We start from the raw sequence: 23,641 nt of genomic DNA on the forward strand, positions 1-23,641 counted from the left end.
CTCCAGAACATCCGAATATGGACAGGGTTGCGGGCCAGAACCATGGGTCCATGTTATGTCTGAAGGCAGCCACTGTGTGAAACCCAGAAAGAAAGTAATGCAACACCAGAATTGAAGGGGAAGTGATGTAACATCTGAGAATTGCAGGAGAAGCCCGCAAATTGGTCCCGCTTTCCTTTTTGAAATTGAAACCCACTCTCATTTTTAAATAGGTTTTTAATAATTGGCTTAAAACTTTAAATGAATAAATGCATGAGCAGGCAGGAAGGCAGATAGATGCCCAAAGATGCCTTTCTTTTTAAAACCCAGCCACGATTGGTGGGGGGAAATTCAGATTCCCACCACCATCATTTGGAGCTCTGAAATGCTCCAAAATTGACCAAACCATGTCGGAGAAATCCAAACCAACCTAGGCTTCCCAAGGTCTGGTTCAAGTTTTCGCCAACATTGTTCTATGTGACAAAAACTTGCACAGCCCTAACATTTACAACAGAATTGAGCAAATCCATTTTGCATTGCAGTTAATATCGAAGTATACTGAACACAGAGTTCTGAACACAGATCAGCCAGTAAGTGGGGCTGACCCTTACACATGTATGTAGTGATCACTGATGATGAGCGAGGAAAAAGTCACCCCAGTATAGAAAAACAAGAATCCATCCCTAGTGGGTAGTGGATGCAATGTCCATCATAACAGTCAGTACTTGTATCTAAGATTAGTTATGGGTCTGGCCCCTGATCACTAGAAATACATCTTGATAAGAAGTGGTTCCTCTCACTTCTGGCTCACTTATTCCCTACATGCAGATAATTCTCTGTGCCAATTAGCGAGATGGGCCACCCGAAACTAATTTATTGCCTGGAAAAAAATGGCTTCCCTAGGTCAGCAAGTGGGGACCCCTTGGAACTGTTCCTTCAGTGTTTGATTAGATAGTTATGCACTCGGGAATAAGTGGCCCTGTGATTAACGAGATCAGACAAGGAAAGGAAGGCTGTTGGCAACAGTGTCGGCAACAAGAGCAAAAGGGAATTACCTTTTTTACAGTAAACAAGCTCTCATCGGCCGACAGCTCCCCGATTGCTTCTTTCCTTCGTGGCTTCTTCCTTTCTTCCAAGTGTCACATCTCAATATCCTGTCCCTGAAGTGGTCCTTGTGGTCAAAATGGTTGCTTCAGAGAAATGTCATCTCAACAAGCTTCTAATACCAATTCAGGTTTCTGTGAGCATGCATCCGACTTGGCTATTAAAATTTGGATCGAGCAATTCGGCACACTGTGCTTCTGTGTGAAACGTTTCCCCAACTTGACTTGCTTTCCATTTGCTTCATTACATTTATAGATAGCAAGAGACAGCACGGCATAGCAGTTAGAGTGCTGGACTAGGACTGAGGAAACCCAGGTTCAAATGACTGTGCAGCCATGAAACTCACTGGGTGACTCTGGGCCAGCCACTTCTCTCTCAGCCTAACCTATCTCACGAGATTGCTGTGAAGATAAACATAACCCGGTGCACCGCTCCAAGCAGGATATAAATATATACCCCATCTTCCTTCCATGATGGAACAGAAGATGGCATACCTAGGACCCCAAGGTGATCCCCCATCCAGGCACTGTCCAACCCCAGACCTGCTTAGCATCAGCAAGATTACTTCATCATATGACCTTGGTTCATGCTCTCATTTAACAAGTAGGGACGTGCACAGAACTGGTTCCGTGCACTCCCGGGAAGGGGGGGTTACTTTAAGGGGCAGGGAGGGTGCCTCCTACCTGCCCTGCCACATCCACCGGCCACCGGCACTCTCCCAAAAAGTGTGGGTGTGGGGCTGCAGCGTTCCTCCTTGAAGCTATGCAAACAAACATGGGTAGGTGGGGCTATCAAACAGCCAGCAGTAAGACCATGAGAGAGCACTTGCCCCTCTGTACACTCACGATTTAATTAAACTAGCTGACCCCACACAGAGCATCTGTGCATTTGGGGGCCGGCTGTTTCTCCCTCCCTCTCCCTCCTGCCCCGCTCTCTCCTCCCTCCCCCCTCCCTCCAGCCCTGCGCTCTCTAGCCCTCCCCCCAGACAGAGATTCACCGGGTGGTGGGCGGCCAAAAAGGGCCCCACCGCCACCGTTACCGCCCATTCCCCACTCACCCCTGCGGCCGCTGCCTCCTCCCAGCAGCCGGGCCAATAAGCAGCCAGATTGGCTGGGCGGCGGGAGATTACACGCGGCTGGGGCTGCGGCCTCCTTGCCATCTCCCCGCCCCTCCGCCACAGCAGGTCAACTCAATGGCCTCCTGCCACGCCTGAGCTCCAGCTGCCCAGACAATCTGGTGCCTCCACTGCCCAGCCAATCTGCTGGGTTGCCGGGACGCATGGCCACAGAGGCACGTCTATGAGAATTAATATCATAGACTATTCATATTCCTGATTGCACACCACGGCCTTGTCCTGGCATACCACAACTCCTTCCCTTGGATTCGACACACGTTAGCCATTACGATGTTGATTATTAACATTTCTTAGAAAAAGATTCAGGATCTGGAGCAGTATTAAACCATAAGATGGTGAATTATAGAGATGTTGATGATGAATGGTAATTGGATCTCAGACGATCTGAATGAGAGAAACTGAGAATAACGGGGCCAAAACCATTTTCCCCCGCGCAAAGGAGTTCAAATGGACTTGTTAGGAGTAACACACACACACACACACCGCTTTTCAGCCAAAACTATGAGCCCATTCACACAATCAAAAACTGTGTTCTGCCTGGATTTGGGAGCTGTGTATGCCCCAATTTTCAGGTGTATGGAAGCAAAGTAAGAGGAAAAGCTGGGTCGCTTTTTATCCAACCTTGGTGCCACACAATCACTTCTCCCCAGGTTTTCCTCTGACCTTGCTGCCACACAGCTGAAAACTGGGTGCACACACAGCTCCCAAACTAGGGTCGAATACAGTTTCTGATTGTGTCAATGAACTCATGATGCTCATTACTCATACAATGAGTGTACAGTGTACACAGGTGCAAATCTGTGCACAGTTACAGTCGTTCACATGTTATGCTGAACGCAGGTACAGAAGTACACTTCCTATCTGTACCATGCATTTGAAGGGCCTGTATCCAAATTCACTTTTATAATGAATACAGGAACAGTCCTTCACACAAACACATGCACAAGCGTAGACACATCTGTATACGCAAACAGCATAATGTCTGAATCGGGCTAATGCTTATGGGTCTCCCAGGCCAAACTGGGACTTTTTAAATCCATACTGGCAATTCCAAAGACCAAAAAAGAAAAATGCATTTTGCAATGTATTGTGAGCAAATGATTAGCATCTTTGCCCTTCTGTACGGATAACAAAGGCCTGAATAGGTCTTTGAGCAAGCAAATACTTGGGAAGACCCCAAAGGAAACTGTAAAAGCAACTTGGTGTGCCTATGATGGAAGCACCTCTGGTCAATTAAATGTCACCACAGAGAAGGAATTCCACAGCAGAGCAATTTGCCCTCAAGCATGAACATGATTTCCTACTACTGATTGAATTAGCCCTGAGGACTAGAGGAGAGTGATTACATCCTTGAGGACTAGTCTCACACCTCGAGTGCTTTCTGCCCTGAGGCGATTCAGACAGCTTCCTCCCCGAGATTAATCAACTTCCACCTTAACAGAATAGAAAATTCCTTCCTTACAAGTGACCACCCCCACTCCCGATGAGATGAGAGTAATCCATTTTAGGATATAAGAACCCCAACTCAAGGCCAGTACTTTGAGCAGCCTAACCTGGATACCCAGAAAGAAAGAGCACTTCTGGACTCTTCCAAAAGATCACACCAGTCTTTGCCTCAAAGAGCATGAGCATCCACGCCATTACAAAGTTGAGAGAGAGAGTTCTGTGGATGTGTCTTTTCCAGAGTTTCTTGACCTCAAGATTCTCTGACTCCTAAAGACCCGACGTTGTTATTTGGGTCTCTGAGCCATCACAAATTTCATTTCAGCGGCCTGGAGTTTCCCTTGCCAACCCCAAGGAAGAGGAGAGCTGGTCTTGTGGTAGCAGTGAGCATGAATACTCTTTGCTAAGCAGGATCTCCCCTGGTTTGTATTTCAATGGGAGACTACATGAGAGTGCTGTAAGATATTAGGGGATGGGGCTGCTCTGTGAAGAGCATTTATATGTTTGCATGCAGAAGAATCCTCAGATTGATTCATTTAAACAGCCGGCTTGGCTGGCTGTTTCGATGAATCATCTTTGAATCACTCAAGTCGATTCGAGCACCTTTTTTCTTGGGGAGAGCTGGTCTACCAATTGGGGTTGGCTGGTAGACCAGCCCTCCGCTCCGGACTTAGCGCATCAGCCCGCTTTGGAGGACTGTTTACTGGGACCAGTCCTCCCAGGTGGGCCAACACACCAAGTCCAGTTGGTAGACCAGCTCTCCCCGGGAAAAAACCGATTTGAATCGAATCAGGGTTGATTCGATTCAAACTCAAACCAGGCCCTTTATTCCAATTCAAATTGAGTTCGAATCACTACCGGCAGAGACCCAAGCACTCTCCCCCTCCTTTACCAAACCACCAGCCTGGCACTGGCTTGGTTCTGGCCTCTGCAAGTATAGAGGCAGTGAGGGGGCAGGGACGAAGGCTGGGTAAACTCAGCTTTCCCCCAGATGAGTGAGTTCTTGTTTGTCCATGCATCATCCTCAAAACTAATGTCTCCTGCTCGGCAAAGGTCAATTTGTTGACCCATTTCCGAACTATAAACCATAGTAACCCCTGCTAACTGGGCAAAGAGGCACCTTTTACCGTGGTGATTCTCTTTATTTAGTAGGGGGAGAGTAACTGGCCCTATCCACCCCCAGCACAGAACCTCCAGTGACTGTTGCTGGTGTCTGTCTTATGTTTCTTTTTAGAATGTGAGCCCTTTGGGGACAGGGAGCCATTTTATTCGTTTTATTTCTCTTTGTAAACCATCCTGAGCCATTTTTGGAAGGGCGGTATAGAAATCGAATAATAATAATAATAATAATAATAATAATAATAATAATTATTATTATTATTATTATTATTATTATTATTATTATTATTATTATCTCCCACCTGCCCATCAGTTTCTGGTTATAATGGCAGAATGCTATCTGTGTGTCTTACCATAAGGCTATGACTGAGAAGGCTTATACTAAAGCAGGGGTCAGAGGGCCATTTCAAGTGTAGTGTGGGTGAGCAAAGTGGGTTGGTTGAACCTCTCCCTCAGCCCCTGCTTTGCCACCCAAAATGGCAATTTAAAGCCTTTTTAAAAAAAAATATTGTCAAGTTTGTACACCACCCCAAAGTTAACTTTCATCTCTAGGCGGTTAGCGATAACATAGAACAAGTTAAAGCATACATAAAAATCTCAAAACAATTTAGGCAATCTAAAGATTAAAAACAGATTAGAACTTTAAAAATGAAAAAGCTGACAAAGCTTGGGTGAAGAGTTGGGCTTTTGCTCATGGGTGAGGTAACTTCTCTGGCCATTGAGCTTCACTAGGGGGAAATGGCTTAAATATTTTTTGCTGGGCGAGGATTTAATTCTCCCATGGTGAGCTTTAAACCCCATTTTATGAAGCTTCAACAGCAAACCTGATTGTGTACATGGCCTTCTCATCATCCTTCCTAGTTCATTCCTGAGTGACAAATGGCATCTTCTAGGAACTTTTAGATTCTCATTGTTACTGAAAGTAAACCAGGTCATTATGAATATTTTATCTGGTTCTGGTTGCAGTTCAGCAGTTAGACAAGTCAACAGAGGCATCAGAATGTTTCTGGGTCAGATGAGTTCATTGGTTTGACATCCCCTGCCTTTTGGAATATTTAATAGTTGTTCCCAAGATCAGGGAATGAATTTGGGGGTTCCTGAATTGCTGGCATTGCTGCTGTTTATTAGAAAGTGAAGAAATTGTATTTCTTGCTGAACTGATATCTTAAAGGAAAAGTTTGCCATCGAGTCAGTGTCCTGGCAACCACAGAGCCCTGTGAAGAAGAGTCTCCCTATCTCTAGCAGCTTTTAAAAAGTGTCTAAAGACTATCTTTTTACCCAGGCCTTTTAGCATTTTAACTTTGTAACTTTTTAAATCTTGGATTATTTATTGATAGTTTTAAGCCGTTTTTACTATTTAATTGATTTTTTTGTTTTTGTTTTTTGTGAATCATCCTGAGACCTTGGGTTGGGGCGGTATAAAAATGTGCTAAATAAATAAATAAATATGCAGCTCAGATACAATATATGCACCTCAAGCAGAACAAAATCACAGAAACTCGTTTTAAGACAAATTATAATTGTCTGAGTGTTACAAAAAAATAATAATCATAATTACATAGGCTCATCAAGAAATGAAGCCATTAAATGTTGCAAAGGAATAATCTCTACTCGGCACCAGGAAGCAAAGCCAACTTCAAAAATACTTTTTCCTGGAAGAAAGCCCAGGAAACTACTAATTTATTCCAAGAAAAATCCCTAGATATATTATTATGGATTTAAATGATTATTGTTCAGGAATCTAGAGAAGAGAACAAGTACCAGATCTCCAAAAATAGACACAAAAAGCCATATTGACATACTTTAAAAAGAGAAAGAGAGAGAACACAAAATGAGCGCCTTCTATTGCCAGTAAACTCAGCAATTACTTGGGAAGAGATTATATTGGTTTGATCAACAGAAACACCTTCATTGATTAGGTCATTGCTTTGCTGTTCTCTCACTTTCCATTAAGCCCTGTAGCAAACAGCAGGGGGTTTATTTGGATGATCATTTATCCCTGGAATAACAATCTTTTAGCTACCTTTCGTTTCTAATTTGGTGACATATTCAAGGGACAGATTAGGGCTAAAGTGACATTAAAAACAGGATTGCCACTCTTATCAGAGAGAATTCCTGCACGCAACCATCAAAGCGGGGGGGGGGCACAGTTTAAAATGCCACATTTTGGACGGGGATTGGTTAGTGCACTCAAAAGGAGAACTTGGCGGAGTTTTGTGCATTTCCCGCCTTAGCATTCTTTGCACAGGAGAAGGTTAGAAGCAATTCCCCCTGAGTCAACAAAAATCAGGCACATGCCACTAAAGAAAAAGGGGCTCTCTCTGTCTGTAGACAGAGAGACCATGTAGACCATTCTTCCCCCTGGTTTTCTAAAGTCCCTTGGGTACAAATCGAATTTTAAAAAATAATGAATGCACATCTCTAGTTCCAAGTTCCTTCCCTGGCACCTCCAAGATAGGGCTGAGAGAGATCCCTGCCTGCAGCCTTGGAGAAGCCACTGCCAGTCTGTGTAGACAATACTGAGCGAGATGGACCAATGGTTTGACTCAGTATAGAGCAGCTTCCTATGATCTTATGACACTCTCAGGCCTATAGTAAGCCAGGAAAGTTTGATTCAAGGAAACCTTATACTGGGGAGGAAGAAGAGGGAATATGTGCAGAACAGCCAGAATATATTTAAATGCATTTAATATATTTTTTAATATGAACATAAGATGAAATGCATCGTTCATGAGGTTGCCTTTGCATATGGTTTGGAAACTGCAGTTGGTCTAAAACAGGACCCCAAGATTATTAACTGGGCCTGGGCATTTTGATCATGTCACACCAGTACTTCATCAGCTGCACTGGCTCCCAGTCCATTTCTGGGTCCAATTCAAAGTGCTGGTTTTAACCTTTAAATCCCTAAACAGCTTGGGACCAAGTTACCCGAGAGAGCACCTTGCCCCATATGTCCCTACCCAGACCCAGAGATGATCATCGGAGGTCCTGCTTCAAGAGCTCCTCCCAAATGAGATGAAGCAGGTGGCTTCTAGGGAGATGGTCTTTTTGGTGGTGGCACACAAGTTATGAAACAGTCTCCCCAGTGAGACACCTGGTGTCACTTCCTTCTTTTAGATGCCAGGTGAAGATCTTTTTGTTTACTCTGGATTTGTGAAAATGTTTTATCTGTAGTCTTTGTTTTAATTTTATTCCATTGTTTTATTTTGTGAACTGCCCGGAGAACAATTTTTATGGGGCACCCAATAAATAAAGTTGTTATGAAATTTAAATGTACCTTGGGCCTGTCAGTTATCTCGGCACTCATTGGTCCACTTTATTGGAAGCACTGGCCCTTTCTTAGGATGCCAGCTACTGTATTCAAGCATCTGTTTACTTCTTAAATTTTTATTCATAGAAAGTGTCACTAGACATGCATTGTTACTAGACTCCGCGTTCACTTAAAGTCTCCTTCGTAGCCTCATTATGAAGAAAACTGTCCATGCAATCAGAGAAAAGTGCTTCTCATTAGAACCGATTATTATGAATTTAAAGAGAATGATCAAACATGCTCTCAATCATTTGATTAAGTTTCCTTCTTAAAGAAAAAGGTGCAGAAGAGGGCAGCCAAGATGATCTGAGCCTAGAGCACCTTCTTTACAAGGCAAGGCTACAACATCTGGGGCTTTTTAGTTTAGAAAAAAAGTGACTGAGGAGAGAGATGATAGAAGCCTATAAAATCATGCATGGTGAGGAAGAGGTTGGAGAGAAATTTATCTCTCTTGTATAACACTTGAACTGGGGTCATCCCATGAAACCGATTGCCAAGAGATTTAGGACCGACAAAAGGAAGTACTTTTTCACACAACGTAGATTTGTATTTTTATATTCCAATTTAATATTTTATTGTGTGTGTCTATAGTCTTATATTGTTTTAAATGTGTTGGATTGTTTCTAATGAAAGGCAGTATAGAAATTTAAATAATCAACTTATGGAATTCTCTGCCACAGGATGTGGTGACAGCCAACAGCCTGGATGGCTTTAAGAGGGGTTTAGATAAATTCTTGGAAGATAGGTCTATCAATGGCTACTAGTCTGAGGGCTATAGGCCCCCTCCAGCATGAGGCAAGATGCCTCTGAGTACCAGTTGCAGGGGAGCAACAGCAGGAGAGAGGGCATGCCCTCAACTCCTGCCCGTGGCTTCCAGTGGCATCTGGTGGGCCACTGTGTGAAGCAGGATGTTGGCCTAGATGGGCCTTGGGCCTGATCCAGCAGGGTTTTTCTTATGAAATTCCCAAAATAATGTGAAAATTGCTTAGAATGTCCTAGGTGGCAAAGAAAACCATGACCACATCACATAAAAATTGCCACATCCTACATATTGCTTGCTGCATCGTATGAGGTCAGGTCTGCCCGAGAATTCCTGCCAATTGCCTTTTAGACACGTTGCAGAATTTTAGCTTGGCTGATGAAGTTTCAGTCCATGTTTCCTCGGCTGAAAAAAAAGCAATTCCACAGTGCAATTCTGAGATGCATCAAGATGATGAAGTATGATTCTAACACACTTCACTGATGCTTCTTGCTGTCTAAGGCCATGACTTTTTAACCTCCCCACAACTGAATGCTTTTCTAATGAATGTTGCATTGTTTCACCAGTTAATTAAGTTTCCCTTTGGGCTGAAACTCGGATCTTTTTGCAAATTCTTCACAGGCTGAAGCCAAGGAATTGTAAGTGGTTAGAAGTTACAATTTCTCAACTGATGCCAACTTTCCCATTTGAAATCCAATCACATTTTCCTCCAGAAAGACACTGGTTCTTATTTATTTAATTTATATACCACACAACTCCAAAGGCTCTTGGCAGTTTTCTACTTAATAGGAGCACAATTTAAAGGATCTTGAAGTCTCCCAACTATAAAGGAGCAAAGGGAAGCATGATCTCTTTAGCTTGGGAATTCTAGGCTTTTCCTCCTATTTTTTCATGTGTGTGTGTATGAACCTCTGTATTTATGAGGGTTCAATTCTCTGCTGCTACTGTAGATACAGAAATGACAAAAAATGGAGACATTGGGGCACTGGGATTGTAGGGGTTGGGTTTCTGGAGATTGGGGAAATGTTCAATAAAGTGGGATGGCCCTAAAATGCAGGGGGAAATGGCCCACCATGATCCACAGGTCCCTGGCAGCACAGCAATGCCTCTACAATAGCCAAAATATAAATATATGGGATTTTTTTCCTCTTCCAAAGGAACCATTTTGAGGCCCCTGATCTCAAAATGGCGGCCAGAAATAACCTCTGAGGTTATTTTCAGCCACCTCAACCCATGGATAATTGAAAATTAACCCCTTTGTTGCCTCCCCCCCTCTACACACACACAAATACATATACCTAGATTGGGTGCCAATTCCCCAACCGTGGATAAGTGAAACTGCATATGGAGTCCGCAGTTAACGAGGCTCTTCTGTATTTGATTTACCATATTGCTGCAGGGAAATGACTTGACTAGCAAGACAGAGGTTACCACTTCAAATCCCTGCTGGTATGATTCCAAAACTATGGGAAATACCTATATAAGAGCCAGCGTGGTATAGTGGTTAGAGTGCTGGACTAGGACCGGGGAGACCTGAGTTCAAATTCCCATTCAGCCATGATACTAGCTGGGTGACTCTGGGCCAGTCACTTCTCTCTTAGCCTAACCTACTTCACAGGGTTGTTGTGAGGAGAAACTCAAGTACGTAGTACACTGCTCTGGGCTCCTTGGAGGAAGTGCAGGATATAAATGTAAATAAATAAAATAAAATAAAAATCAATCAATAAATAAAATATCGGGCAGCAGCGATATAGGAAGATGCTGAAAAGCATCATCTCATACTGCACGGGAGAAGGCAATGGTCAACCCCTCCTGTATTCTACCAAGAAAACCACATAGCTCTATGGTCACCAGGAGTCGACACCTACTCGACGGCACACTTTACCTTCTTTAATTTAAGATCTAACAGGGAGTCAGGTGACCAATGCATGCACATGGACAATTTTCTACTAATTGCTAAAATGGGGTTTTATTTACTTACTACATGTATATCCTGCTTTTCCTCTATAACTCAAGTGTCCCCGGTCCTCGTCCAACACACTATCCATGGCAATCTATTGCCTCTCTCCATTATGCTGGCAGGAGGCCAGTATTGGGGTTTGAAACGTTTGCACCATTCAGAGTTAGTCCAACAGATTTTGGGGCATGGACAGAAGGTACCAAGTGCAACATCCTTGTTAAAGCAAAACAGGTCTGAACTCTGAACACACATAACTTGTTTTTTTAAAAAGCACTAGGGATGTGCAAATCTATTTGAATCTGACCCTAATCTGGGCAATTCAAATTTGAATTGAATCACCCCTCAAAAGGGTGATTCAGATTCAAAATGAATGTTTGAAATTTGATTGCCGTTTGACACCTTTTAAAAATGATTTGGGGGGGGGGGGGGGCTGATTGGTTTTCAAAGGCCCCTAAACAAGGTTGAATGAATAGATTCAAATTCAAATTGAGTTTTCAGACTGAATGCAAATCAGATTTTCAGAATTCAATTCAAATTCAAGACAATTGACAAATTCATTTTGTGCACATCTCTAAAAAGCACACAGTCAGAAAATGGGAGCACACATAGCTGCCGAACATGTGTAGGACATGTGTCTTATCCCATGGTGGCACCAGAAAACAATCGAGGAAGGCACAGAAGGAGCAAAGTTCATATATGGCTCAGCAAGCTGTGTCCCACATTAGATTTCTGAAACAAGGCGTGGGGGGGGGCAAACTCCTTGTCTGTGGAGCTGCTTGCCTCCAACTCCTGAGCTGCCCTTGGTCCTACCCTAATTAGGATTGTGTGAGCCAACCTCCACCTCATTTGATTCTGAGTATTTAGCAAATTGATGGGGAGATACGAACATACAGAGCTGCCATATACCGAGTCAGACCCTTGGTCCATCTAGCTCTGTATCGTCTACACAGACTGGCAGCAGCTTCTCCAAAGTTCCAGGCAGGAGTCTCTCGCAGCCCTATCTGGAGATGCCAGAGAGGGAACTTGGAACCTTCTGCATGCTAATGCTCTTCCCAGAGCGGCTCCATCCCCTAAGGGGAATAACTTACAGGGCTCACAGGTCATCTCCCATTCAAACATAAACCAAGGCAGACCCTGCTTAGCAAAGGGGACAATTCATGCATAGTGATTTTGGATATGACGTAGAAGTCCCCATTTTCATCTTTGAAATGTTGGGGCAGGACTGGGTGCTGGTATGTCAACATTTGAAGCCGGTAACCTATAAATCAATCAATCCATTTATGGTTAAATAAATTTGGTTTGGGCCAGAAGGAAGAAAAGTGGAAAACCTCTTTTCTGCTTCCCTGCTGAAATGGGAGAAAACTTTTAAGGAAAGTCGAGCGTTAATGAAGCCCAGGCAGCCTTAACTGCTTAATGATTTAAAAATGGATTCCTGCAGATTTACCTTATCCAGCAGAAAATCCCAACTTGCTTCTACAGAAACTTAAATGATGCAGAAGATGAGAAAATTATGTCTATAATGGGGTTAGCCGCAACAGAAATGGCCGTTGACGCCAAGCCAGCCACAGGAAACTGAAGACACAGTACAAGCCTGTGAGGGCTACTGGACATTTCATCACTTGTGGTCAGCCGCATGGTCAGTGGGAAAGAAAATTACCAGCTGACAACTTTGATGGGTGGCTTTAGCAAATGTGCATCTTCCATCTCAGAGAGGGTGTTTTTTTTAAAAGCTAGAAAGTATGTTAGCTGGCTCATTTCTGCCACCCAGTGATGTGAAGGAGTTGGTGAAATTGGCCACTGCCCCACCCTCTAAAAGCTAATAAGAAACAACTGCATTTTCATTCAAGTGGAAAGTTAAACTGGGCTTCCAAACTCATTAAATGTTCTTAAATACCTTGTTGCAGGGCATCAGGGACTTCCTCCCTATCGGTGGATAGAATGCAAATTCTGGAGAGATATGGTTATGGATGACACCGGCTCGTTTTCTGGCAACTCCAGGCTGGGCCTTCTCTGTGGCTACCCCAGGGCTCTGGAATATGCTCCCTGTGGAAATAAGAGCATCTCCTTCTCAGCTTGTTTTTAGGAAGATTATCAAGACACACCTGCTTTCGCAGGCTTTTAACAGGAATTGATTTTAATAATCCTTTTTAGGAGACTGGATTCAAATTCCGCAGAACACAACACAAACACACTCTTACATTCTGTGTGTGTGTCCCCCCCCATCAACATTGCAACACCTGGATCAATATGAAACAAATTGGGTACAGTTGTAGGGACACCTCAATGGCATAGTTTGTGATGATGTCATCCACCCTGATTCAAGATGGTGGTCACTTAAACTTTTGAGGCACAAGTGAGCTAACTTATGAACTGCTTAACTGATTTGAACCAAATTTGAACAGCGGTAGGGGCATATGGGGAAACCTCAATGCTGTAGTTTGTGAGGATGTCAACCACCCCGATCCAAGATGGTGGACGTGTGAATTTTTGAGGTGCACTAACTTGAGGACTCTCTAACCTATTTGGACCAAATTTGGTACAGTTGTAGTGAGTGACACACAGGGACACCTCAATGGTGTAGTTTGTAATGATGTTATCCACCCCAATCCAGAAGGACACATGAAGATATGAGGTGCAAGGTATCTCGCTTGTGGACCTCAATTTGAACCAGGTTTCGTCCAGTTGTAGAGACAGAGAAAGGGAAGTAGGCTGATTAGTTCTTACTAGAATATCTTGTTTACTCCCATATAATCAGAAAATGGGTTCCTGAACTTGAGTAAGATTCTTGCCCTACCCATTTTTTAAGGCATATTTATTGAAGGATTTATTTATTTTTTTAAAAAAATTACAAATATGTAAACAGATAAAGAAAATAAATCCAGATAGCAAACCTACAGGCATCCCGCCTGAGTGATTTATTTTGAGAAGCTGAAACTTGTCAACAACATAAAGTGGGGGGAGAAGGTAAGATCAGTTTTTCTATTGAAGTACTTAACACCAAAAGCTCTTATGAGCATTAGGAGGAGACAGCCTTTTTAATAAGATTCATACGTGGATAGATAGATAGAAAAAATCAGAATCATTTTATTTTGGTCATCGACCAGAACAAAAGAACATCATAAAAAACCAGCACGAGATTTGCAGAATATATAGCAGAACTTGGCCACCGAATTAGTACTTCTAACATTAAAATTGGACAGCAATAGATCAAGATAAAATTCATCTGAGTGGCGAAGAAAAGAAGACTTCAGAAGAGGTGAAATAAGATTTAATCGAATATCCCTGTAAAGGTCACAATGTAAAATAACAGGGGCGGTGGACTTAATAGCACCTGAACTGCAAGGGCATAGGCACAAAGAATATGGAATCCCCTTAAACTTCCCCTCAAGTACAGCAGTGGAGAGTGCATTAAGACGCACAAGAGATAATGCACGTCTAAATTTAGGGAATGTTATATCGCTTAAGTAATCAGCAGGTTTCGAATTAAAAAGCTGATCACCTATACACCGGCCTCTTGGTATTTTGGCAGCTTCAACTTGTAATTCAGTATCAAGGATACGCTGTTTAATGACCTTCGTAGCTGGATCGAGTCCCGACCTGATAATTTCTTCCAGTGGGAGCCCGTAAAGTTGTAATTTTATTTTAACCATCCGCTTCCATTTCAAATTGAATCGACCAGTGTGAGAGGGGCCATGCCCACTAGGGAGAACTTCAGTTTTAACCAAAATAAAAGAGTATATCATCAGTAACCCGATTCCAGAGTAAAGACTCCTGTTTCCCGCCTAATGGCAGCATTTGAGATGCAGCTAGGCACCTGAAGTATGGATCTGAGTAATTTCGTTTGTATAGCCTCCACAGGTGAACATTTGCCAAAGGGGCCCAATTGGAGAGATGGAGATTATATATTTATATTTATATCAATTAAAATAATACTTGAATCCTTCAAGTATAGATATGCTCATAGCTGCCACTAGAAATCACCAATCTCCATTCAATGGCTTGGTTCACACAGTCATTCTTATCAAGGTTTAATGAAGGTTACTGACCTAAGTGCAACTGTGTGAACACACACCAAGGCAGAAATTGAAAATTCATCTCCCATCTCTCGGTAACCCACATTAAACTTAGATTCCAAATGAGGGTGAAGCAGGCCTATGCATTTTTGGAGAAAGAAAGAGGGAAATCCTACACCCCTGTTTATTATTTATCAATCATATTTTTATACCACATATAAAGATATGTACATCTTTAGGCAGTGTACAAAATTTAATATAAGTAGAAACAGATAAAGAGTCCACAATACAATTCAAACAATCTCATAAAACCAATTAAGACAAATTATTAAAATTCCAGTTAAAAGCCTGCATGAACAGGTACATCTTGAGGGTCTGCCTGAAAACAGCAGGAGATACTCTTATTTCAAGAGGGAGCACGTTCCAAAACTCAGGACCGCCACAGAGAAAGCTTCCAAACAAGCTGGCAGCAAGCATAACCAGACCTGTTGCATTTGTGGTTTTACTTGAGAGAAAGGAGAAATATTAAGCTACAGAGATGCCTTGTGATATCAGAGCATGTCCTCCATTACCATATGATCCTTAGGGCTGATCGGCATTAACTTTAGCAGAGCGGCTAATCACACCACACAGGGTCAATCTGTGTGGCAAGAAATATACTTCCCACTCCCACATTGGGAGACAGAACAGCCCTCAAGAACACTGCTCTGGTCAGTCACAGTACTCACAACAAGACCGTAGCTCAGCTGGTGCAAGAGCAAAGAAGGAGTAGCATCAAGCCAGCCAAAGTGTCCCCAGTAATCTAGAGATGCAAAGGGCACAGCAGAGACAAGGTCAAGCAGCCAAGGGCAAGCCAGTAGTCAAGGCAGTGGCGGCAGCAGCAGCAAGGTCAAACAGGCCAAGGTCAAGCCAGTAATCAACAGATACAGGGGACTATGCAGAAGCCCAGTCAGAGATCAAACCAGGTGAAGCAAGGCATACAATAGGCTAAAGCCACCAGCCCAAGAATCTCTGTATGAGCTGATATGCCAACAAAATCCTGAGACTTTATACTATAGCACCCAGTCTAGGTGGAGGTAACTTCTCCCCCAGGAACGGGTCTGATAAGGCTTAAGGGGACCTCAGTTATGTCTCTGATCCTGCCAAGACTTAAAGGTCTTCAGTGTCACTGGCAGATTCTTTAAAGTCAGAGTCAGAGGGAAGTGCCCGGCTGGGGTTTGGGTTCCTGAGTCCCGTCTGCTAATTGCAAAAGAGCTGGAAATGTTACAGTCCTTATGGACACATGACCAGAGCACCTGCAGGCAAGAGTGAAGTATTGGCAGACTCAGGGTCACCTGCAGATACATCAGTTTTGCAAAGATCTGAAGAAGAAAAACATAAGGGGACAAAACCAAAACCAAAACTGGCCCAATGAAACACAATTGGGCAGAATGTTAATGGACTCAGAGAGCAGTTAACAGACAACCAGGTGGGTGGAGTTGATAGAACTGAGTGGTGAGGAGGAGCAAAGGAGGGCTTGGATAGGAATACGATGAATATTTATATACCACTTTTCAACCAAAGTTCCCAAAGCGGTGTACAAAGATATAAATAAATAAATAAGATGGCTCTCTGACCCCCCAAAAGGGCTCACAATCTAAAAAATAAACACAAGTGCAGGGACGCTGTGCTGAGGATGGATAGGGCCAGTTATTCTCCCCTTGCTCTTGAACAAAAAGAGAGCAGGAAATTTCTCAGCTTGAAGAATACTCCCTCACGACAGTCACAACCCCTCCTGCATCTGAGCGGGAAAGGTGCCTAAAATGTTCACATGCTCGGGCGTATTTTGTGGTGGGTCCATACTGGGATTTACGAATTGTCTCTTTCCTGAGTGCACCTGGGAAATGCAAACGACATAAAAATGCTTGAGCCGTAAAAGAACAAAAATTACAGCACGTTACAAACGCTATCGTGAGCAATATTATCACTTAGGCTAGCAGCAAACCTCCTGAAACGAATACCCTTCCTTCCAGAGCCTGCAGATTGATAATATGCACTGACACATCATTAGCCATCATAAAGCAGTGTGCGCTATAATTTCATCTCTGAGATGCTGAGCCGAGTTAATGAGAATAACTCTTTGTGCATCGCTCTGGACATGTTCACCTTAATGCAATCGTTTCCAAATGCAGACGAGGTTTTACCCCTCTGTTATTTTCTCATTTGATTTCCGCTGGCACCGTCTGGGCACGGCAGCAATCTGAGCCGCAATCTCCACGCACATGATTAAATATCTCCTTGTGGTGTTGTACATTTCTCCGGGAGATATGATAAATATATTCCCGTTGTTCAAGGAATCCATTGAATAAAAGAGCATCCGAATGTCTGAGCTCATTCTTTGAGGAAATGAGGAGGAGAGGGAAATATCAATCTTGCACCAACCTCATTCGGATTGCATGCATTCACTTTTGCATTCGGAAAAGACGGCCCGAGCCAACTTGAAGGGGAAAGCTGCCTGCCGTGAAAGGGTTAAAGTTGCTCCCCACCAGCTGGTGCAAACTCTGTTGTCTCATTTGCATAGTCAAGGAGGAGAGGTCAAAAATGTCTTCAGTTTTATGGAAGGGCTGGGCATTTTCATCTTGACAGCCAAATCAAAAGAAAGCACATCGTCCCAGCTCGGACATCTTTGCATTTGCCAATGTAAGAGCAAGCACATCACAAAATTCTGCTGTTGGAATGTGATTGCATTTGTGGTGTTATTCTGGCGGCAGCAAGGAGAGGTTTAGCAGTAAAAGTGCCGGCTTTGGGGTTGCCACACACAGGAGAGAAAAAGGCCAACACGCATGGAAAAAGAAAGCTCCACAAGAGGGCACAAGAGAGCAAGCACCCCACGAGAGACGTAGCTTGTCCCTCATAGGAATATTTGTTTTTTAGTTTTTTATTTATTTTTTTACATTTTATATCCTGCTCTTCCTCCAAGGAGCCCAGAGCGGTGTACTGCATACCTAAGTTTCTCCTCACAACAACCCTGTGAAGTAGGTTAGGCTGAGAGAGAAGTGACTGGCCCAGAGTCACCCAGCTAGTTTCATGGCTGAATGGGGATTTGAACTCGGGTCTCCTCGGTCCTAGTCCAGCACTCTAACCACTACACCATGTTGGCTCTATACAGGGAGCTGCTTTTTACCAGTTCAGACGATTGGTCCATCCAGCTCAGGATTGTCTACACAGACTGGCAGTGGCTTCTCCACGGTTGCAGGCAGGAGTCTCTCCCAGCACTACTTGGAGCTGCTGCCAGGGATCGAACCTGGGACCTTCTGCATGCAAAGCAGATGCTCTTACCACTGAGCTACGGCCCCATCCCCATTACATAGGGTTCCCTCTCTACTGAGCCTTCTACTGAGTCAGACCCTTGGCCCATCTAGTTCAGTATTGTCGACACTGACTGGCAGCAGCTCTCCAAGGTTTCATGCAGGAGTCTCTCCCTGCCCTACCTGGAGATTTCAAGGAGTGAACCTGAGGCTTTCTAGATGCAAGCATGCAGATGCTCTTCCAATGAGTTATAGCAGCATCCCCTAAGGGGTATATGTTACCGGGCTCACATGTAATCTCCCATCCAAATGCAAATCAAGGAAGACCCTGCTTAGCAAAGGGAGCCATTCATGTTCACTACCACAAGACCACCTCCTCCCTCACAATTGCCCAAGATCTGTAACCAAGAGTTGAAGTTGGGTGGGTGATATTGGGTTGCAAAGGGCACCTGTTTGTTCCCTCTAAGAGGGAATCCCAGAAGTTGTTGACTACAACTCCCAGCATCCCCAACTGCAATAGCCTTTGCTTGAGGATTATGGGAGTTGTAGTCAACATCTGAGAGACCTTAAAGGCCAAGTTGAAGATGGATCATCCTGGAAAGAATCTATCTATGTGGTCGCGAAGAGTCGACACCGACTTGACAGCACTTAATCAATCCATCAGTCAACATCTGGAAATTCTTCTTAGAGGGAACACTGCACCTGTCATTTCTGAGTTCTGATGTCATGGAAATGGCCAGAAGGACCTTCTTGCACGGTCTACAGAAACCTCCAGTTCCTCCCACTTTACTTTCCGTGAGTTGCCTGAAACCACCCATAAAAGAACTTGAACATATATAAAAAGCTACTCCTGAAAGGCCCACTTCTGTTTAGGTTTTGGATGGGAGCATGAGTGTGAAATACAATCTCCAAATTGCATAGATTGTAAGCCTGCAGGCAGGACCTATGATGTTTATTTAAAAAATTGTAAGTTTAAGGTACTTTAAAAATGAATGAACAAAATTGTACGTCATCCAGATTAATATGATGGACAGGGGCTGTGAATTATTTTATTTTTCCTAAATTCTGTTGAAATTAAATTTGGAGTCATTATGTTTTTATACTTATATGACTCTCTCTATATACACACACACACACACACACACACACACACGTTGGGCTTAGGAACGTTGCTCCAGGGATCCTCAACGTTGGGCCCCCAGATGTTCTTGGACTTCAACTCCCATAATCCCCAGCCAAAGGCCACTGGGCCTGGGGATTATGGGAGTTGAAGTCCAAGAACATCTGGGGGCCCAACGTTGAGGATCCCTACAAGTTTACAAGCCTCCTTCCACTTATGAAAAACAGAAGCAAATGAGCAGTCAAAAGCATTTGAGAGTGTCATTCTGCCCTCCAGTGGGCGGAATTTATCATGACAGCAAATCTTAAGGCAATACTCCTATGTTTCTCAAACTATAGGAAACACCTGTATCGGGCAGCAGTGATATAGGAAGATGCTGAAAGGCATCATCTCAAACTGTGTGGGAGATGGCAATGGTAACCCCCCTCCTGCATTCTACCGAAGACAAACACAGAGCAAACACAGTCCATCAGGGTGTATGGGGAGCGTGGCATCCCTCCTTTGAGGCTTCCATCTTTCCACCAGGGCATTTAAAGCCAAGGCATTCAATGGTGAGGGCTGCTCTTGGATATGGTAGCTCAATTTCCCCTGGAGAGGGAACCAGCTGGATGTCACGAGCCAGGAGGCAAATTGAAGTGATTAAGTAACCTCCTCCTGGCTTACTCTGAGCTTGACCTTGGCTGTTCTCACCCTGGGATTTGGGTGTTGAAAAGGGACAGGAACACACTCCACCCCCCTTGGAGTGTGACAACAGATAGATAGATAGATAATGTGTGAGGTAGAAATTCCCCACAATTTACTAGTATACTCCAGTATTTATGGAGAAAGCTTGCTGTAAGTTTTCCTGCCATTTTACAGAGGAACAATCTCATCCGACATTCAAAGTATTGGACATGTACTAGCCAATTCAAATGAGGGCCTTATCAGGTCATTTGCTGGCTTCATGACAGGAATGACAGGAAAACTTCATCTGCTGGCTGTGTGACAGGAAAACATACAGCAAGCTTTCTGAGAGTGCTTCAGTAAATATTGGGGTATTTTGGCAAATTGTGGGGTCTTTCTACCACACATAAAAACAGCCCTGCTGGATCAGGCCCAAGGCCTATTGAGCCTAGCTTCCTGTTTCAAAGACTGGTCCACCAAATGCCTCTGAGAAGCCCACAGGCAAGAGGTGAGGACAGGCTCCCCTGCAACTTGCATTAAGAGGCATCCTGCCTCTGAACCTGGATGTAGCCTATAACCATCAAAACTTGTAGCCAATAAGAACTTGAATACCCCATCTTTCTTTCTTTGTCATATTACAAATGGTTGTTATGCATTTTGGAAAGATGTACTTACAGTATGATAATGTTCTTCATTGTAAGGCCTGGGGATCCGTGAGAACATAAGAACAGCCCTGTTGGATCAGGCCCAAGGCCTATCTACTCCAGCATCCTGTGTCACACAGTGGCCCACTAGATGCCTCTGGGAAGCCCACAGACAAAAGGTGACAGTATGCCCTCTCTCCTGCTGTTGCTCCCCTGCAGGTGGTGTTTAGAGGTATCTTGCCTCTGAAGCTCATCTATATTATCTGTATTCTACTTCCAAAAGTGTTGAAATATGGGCTTCTTATGGACAGATTACCAGAGCTTGTCAAAGTTTTTTGGAAGTTCTTCCTGTTGATTGTAGATTGAATGTGTATGAAGATGATACTTGCCTTTGTATTAATTAATTGGGGGGGGAGTTTTTCATTGCTGATGTTTCAACAGTGGGCCAACAGTGTTCAGCTGGACTTATGGTAGCAAGCATGACTTGTCCTATTAGCTAAGCAGGGTCTGCCCTGGTTGCATTTGAATGGGAGACCACATGTGAGTACTGTGAGATATTCCCCTCAAGGGATGGAGCTGCTCTGGGAAGAGCAGAAGGTTCCAAGTTCCCTCTCTGGCAGCATCTCCAAGATAGGGCTGAGAGAAATTCCTGCCTGCAACCCTGGAAAAGCCGCTGCCAGTCTGTGTAGACAATACTGAGCTGGATACACCAATGGTCTGACTCAGTATATGACAGCTTCCTATGTTCTGTGTTAAGTCAGTGTGTGTCGACTCTTAGCAACCGCATAGATAGATTCTCTCCAGGATGATCTGTCTCTTCAACTTAGCCTTTAAGGCCTCTCAGTGGTGCATTCATTGCTGTCATAATCGAGTCCATCCACCTTGCTGCTGGTTGTCCTCTCCTCCTCCTTTATTTCTTATGGCCTATAGCCAAGGTTGCATAAACTATTTACCTATCTGCCACCTCAGAAGTGGTGTTTAAAGATGATTTAATAGTATGTGCTCAGTTAGCTTGAGAGTTATTGAGTGCGGCATTATGGAAGGGGACAGTGTGTGCTTGTGACAGAGGGCTCATTACAACATATCATAAGCACACCCAAATCTGGGCTCTGTGCCCACATGGCGGTGCGGGGTGGGAGAGGGAGGGGAGACAGTTCAGCATGTTTCAAGCACTGGCCCAGAGTTCAGATTTGCAATTAGGAAGCCTCTTCAGATCTTACCTGAAATGCTACGGCTTCAGGAGGAGAGCTGGTCTTAGCAAAGCAGGAATTGCCCCCTTTGCTAAGCAGGGACTGCCCTGGTTTGCATTTGAATGAGAGACAACATGTGAGTCCAGGAAGATATTCCACTTACTTCAGAATAACTGTGAAGAACAGAGGGGTCAATGAAGCTACTTTGGAAGACGGAAACGTAGGAAACTGCCTTATGCTGACCCAAACCACTGGTCCCTCTAGCTTGGTATTGTCGACACTGACTGGCAGCAACTCTCCAAGTTTTTAGGCAGGAGGTTCTCCCAGCCCTACCTGGAGATGCTGCCAGAGAGTTAGCCTGGGAGTTTCTGCATGCTAAAATGCAGATGGTCTTCCACTGAGCTATGGCCATGCAACATGACCAGGCCAAGGGAGGAGAGCAGATCTTGTACTATTTATTTATTTATTTATTTATTTATTTATTTATTCATTCATTCATTCATTCGATTTCTATACCGCCCTTCCAAAAATGGCTCAGGGCGGTTTACACAGAGAAATTACAAATGTATAAGATGTCCCCCTGTCCCCAAAGGGCTCACAATCTAAAAAGAAACACAAGATAGACACCAGCAACAGTCACTGGAGGTACTGTGCTGGGGGTGGATAGGGGCAGATACAAGGCCAGGCTACAACACCTAGGGCTTTTTAGTTTAGAAAAGAAAAATCAACTAAAGGGAGACATGGTAGAGTTCTACACAATGATGCATGGTGTGGAGAGAGAGAGAGAGAGAGAGAGAGAGAGAGAAATCTTTCTTCCTCCCTCACAACCCTAGAACCAGGGGTCATCCCATGAAATTAATGGCCCGGAAGTTTAGGACCCACAAAAGGAAGTACTTCCTCACACAGCATCTAATTAACCTATGGAATTCTCTGCCACAGGGTGTGGTGATAGCCACCAGCCTGGATGGCCTTAAAGGGGGCTTAGACAAATTCATGGAGGACAGGTCTATCAATGGCTGTTAGTCTGGAGGACATAGGCCCCCTCCAGTCTCAGGCAACATGCCTCTAAAAACTAGTTGCAGGGGGAAAACAGCAAGAGAGAGAGGGCATGCCCTCAGCTCTTTCCTGCGGGCTTCCCAGAGGCATCTGGTGGGCCATTGTGGGAAACAGGATGCTGAACTAGATGGGCCTTGGGCCTGAGCCAGCAGGGCTGATCTTATGTTCTTAACACACCAACACAAGAAGGCCTTGATACTGAGGCAAGGCCTGCCTTGGCCGGGAAGCCTTTTATACTCCCTGCTTCAGGGAGACCAATGAGTGGTTCCCTAGGGTGGGGCTTGCTCAGAGCTTCAAGGGCCTCGGGAGTTTGCATACACTGTTTGCAGGCTGCCACAAGAGGAGGAAGCAAGGTGCAGAACTGTAGAAATTGGGGAAGGGGACAGGGGGCAGCAGGGAAGAGGGAAGGTTGCTAGCAGCCTCCTAGGAACATAGGAAGCGGACTTATACTGAGTCAGACCCTTGGTCCATCTAGCACAGTATTGTCTGCACAGACTGGCAGCGGCTTCTCCAAGGTTGCAGGCAGGAGTCTCTCTCAGCCCTACCTTGGAGATGCCAGGGAGGAACCTGGAAGCTTCTGCATGCAAGCAAGCAGGTGTTCTTCTTAGAGTGGCCTATATCTTCCGGTGCTCACATGTACTCCCCTGTTCAAATTCAAACCAGGGCAGACCCTGCTTAGCAAAGGGGACAAATCATGCTTGCTACCACAAGACCAGCGCTCATTTTAGAGATGCCAGGGTGGGAACTTGGAACTTTTTGCATTCAAGCGTGTGGACCCTCTTCTCAGAGACGCCCCATCCCCTGAGGGAAATATCTTCCAGTGCTCACACATGTAGTCTCCCATTCAAATGCAAACCA

General features: G+C 44.2%; 1 long non-coding RNA gene and 1 other non-coding gene across 2 annotated transcripts in view; both read right to left on the bottom strand.

Moving 5' to 3' along the window:
• The window catches only part of LOC128334781 (uncharacterized), a 167,453-nt gene that overhangs the window by 108,337 nt on the left and 35,475 nt on the right, over positions 1-23,641 (bottom strand). Inside the window, exon 2 of the long non-coding RNA XR_008311397.1 lies at positions 12,705-12,853. This is a non-coding gene — a long non-coding RNA (uncharacterized LOC128334781). The remainder of the gene's footprint in view (positions 1-12,704; positions 12,854-23,641) is intronic.
• On the bottom strand, positions 18,086-18,155 carry TRNAA-UGC (transfer RNA alanine (anticodon UGC)). The gene has a single exon. It is a non-coding gene; the product is annotated as a tRNA-Ala (tRNA).

The sequence above is a fragment of the Hemicordylus capensis genome, chromosome 10 (genome assembly GCF_027244095.1).
Source record: "Hemicordylus capensis ecotype Gifberg chromosome 10, rHemCap1.1.pri, whole genome shotgun sequence".
In the NCBI taxonomy this organism is placed as follows: Eukaryota; Metazoa; Chordata; class Lepidosauria; order Squamata; family Cordylidae; genus Hemicordylus; species Hemicordylus capensis.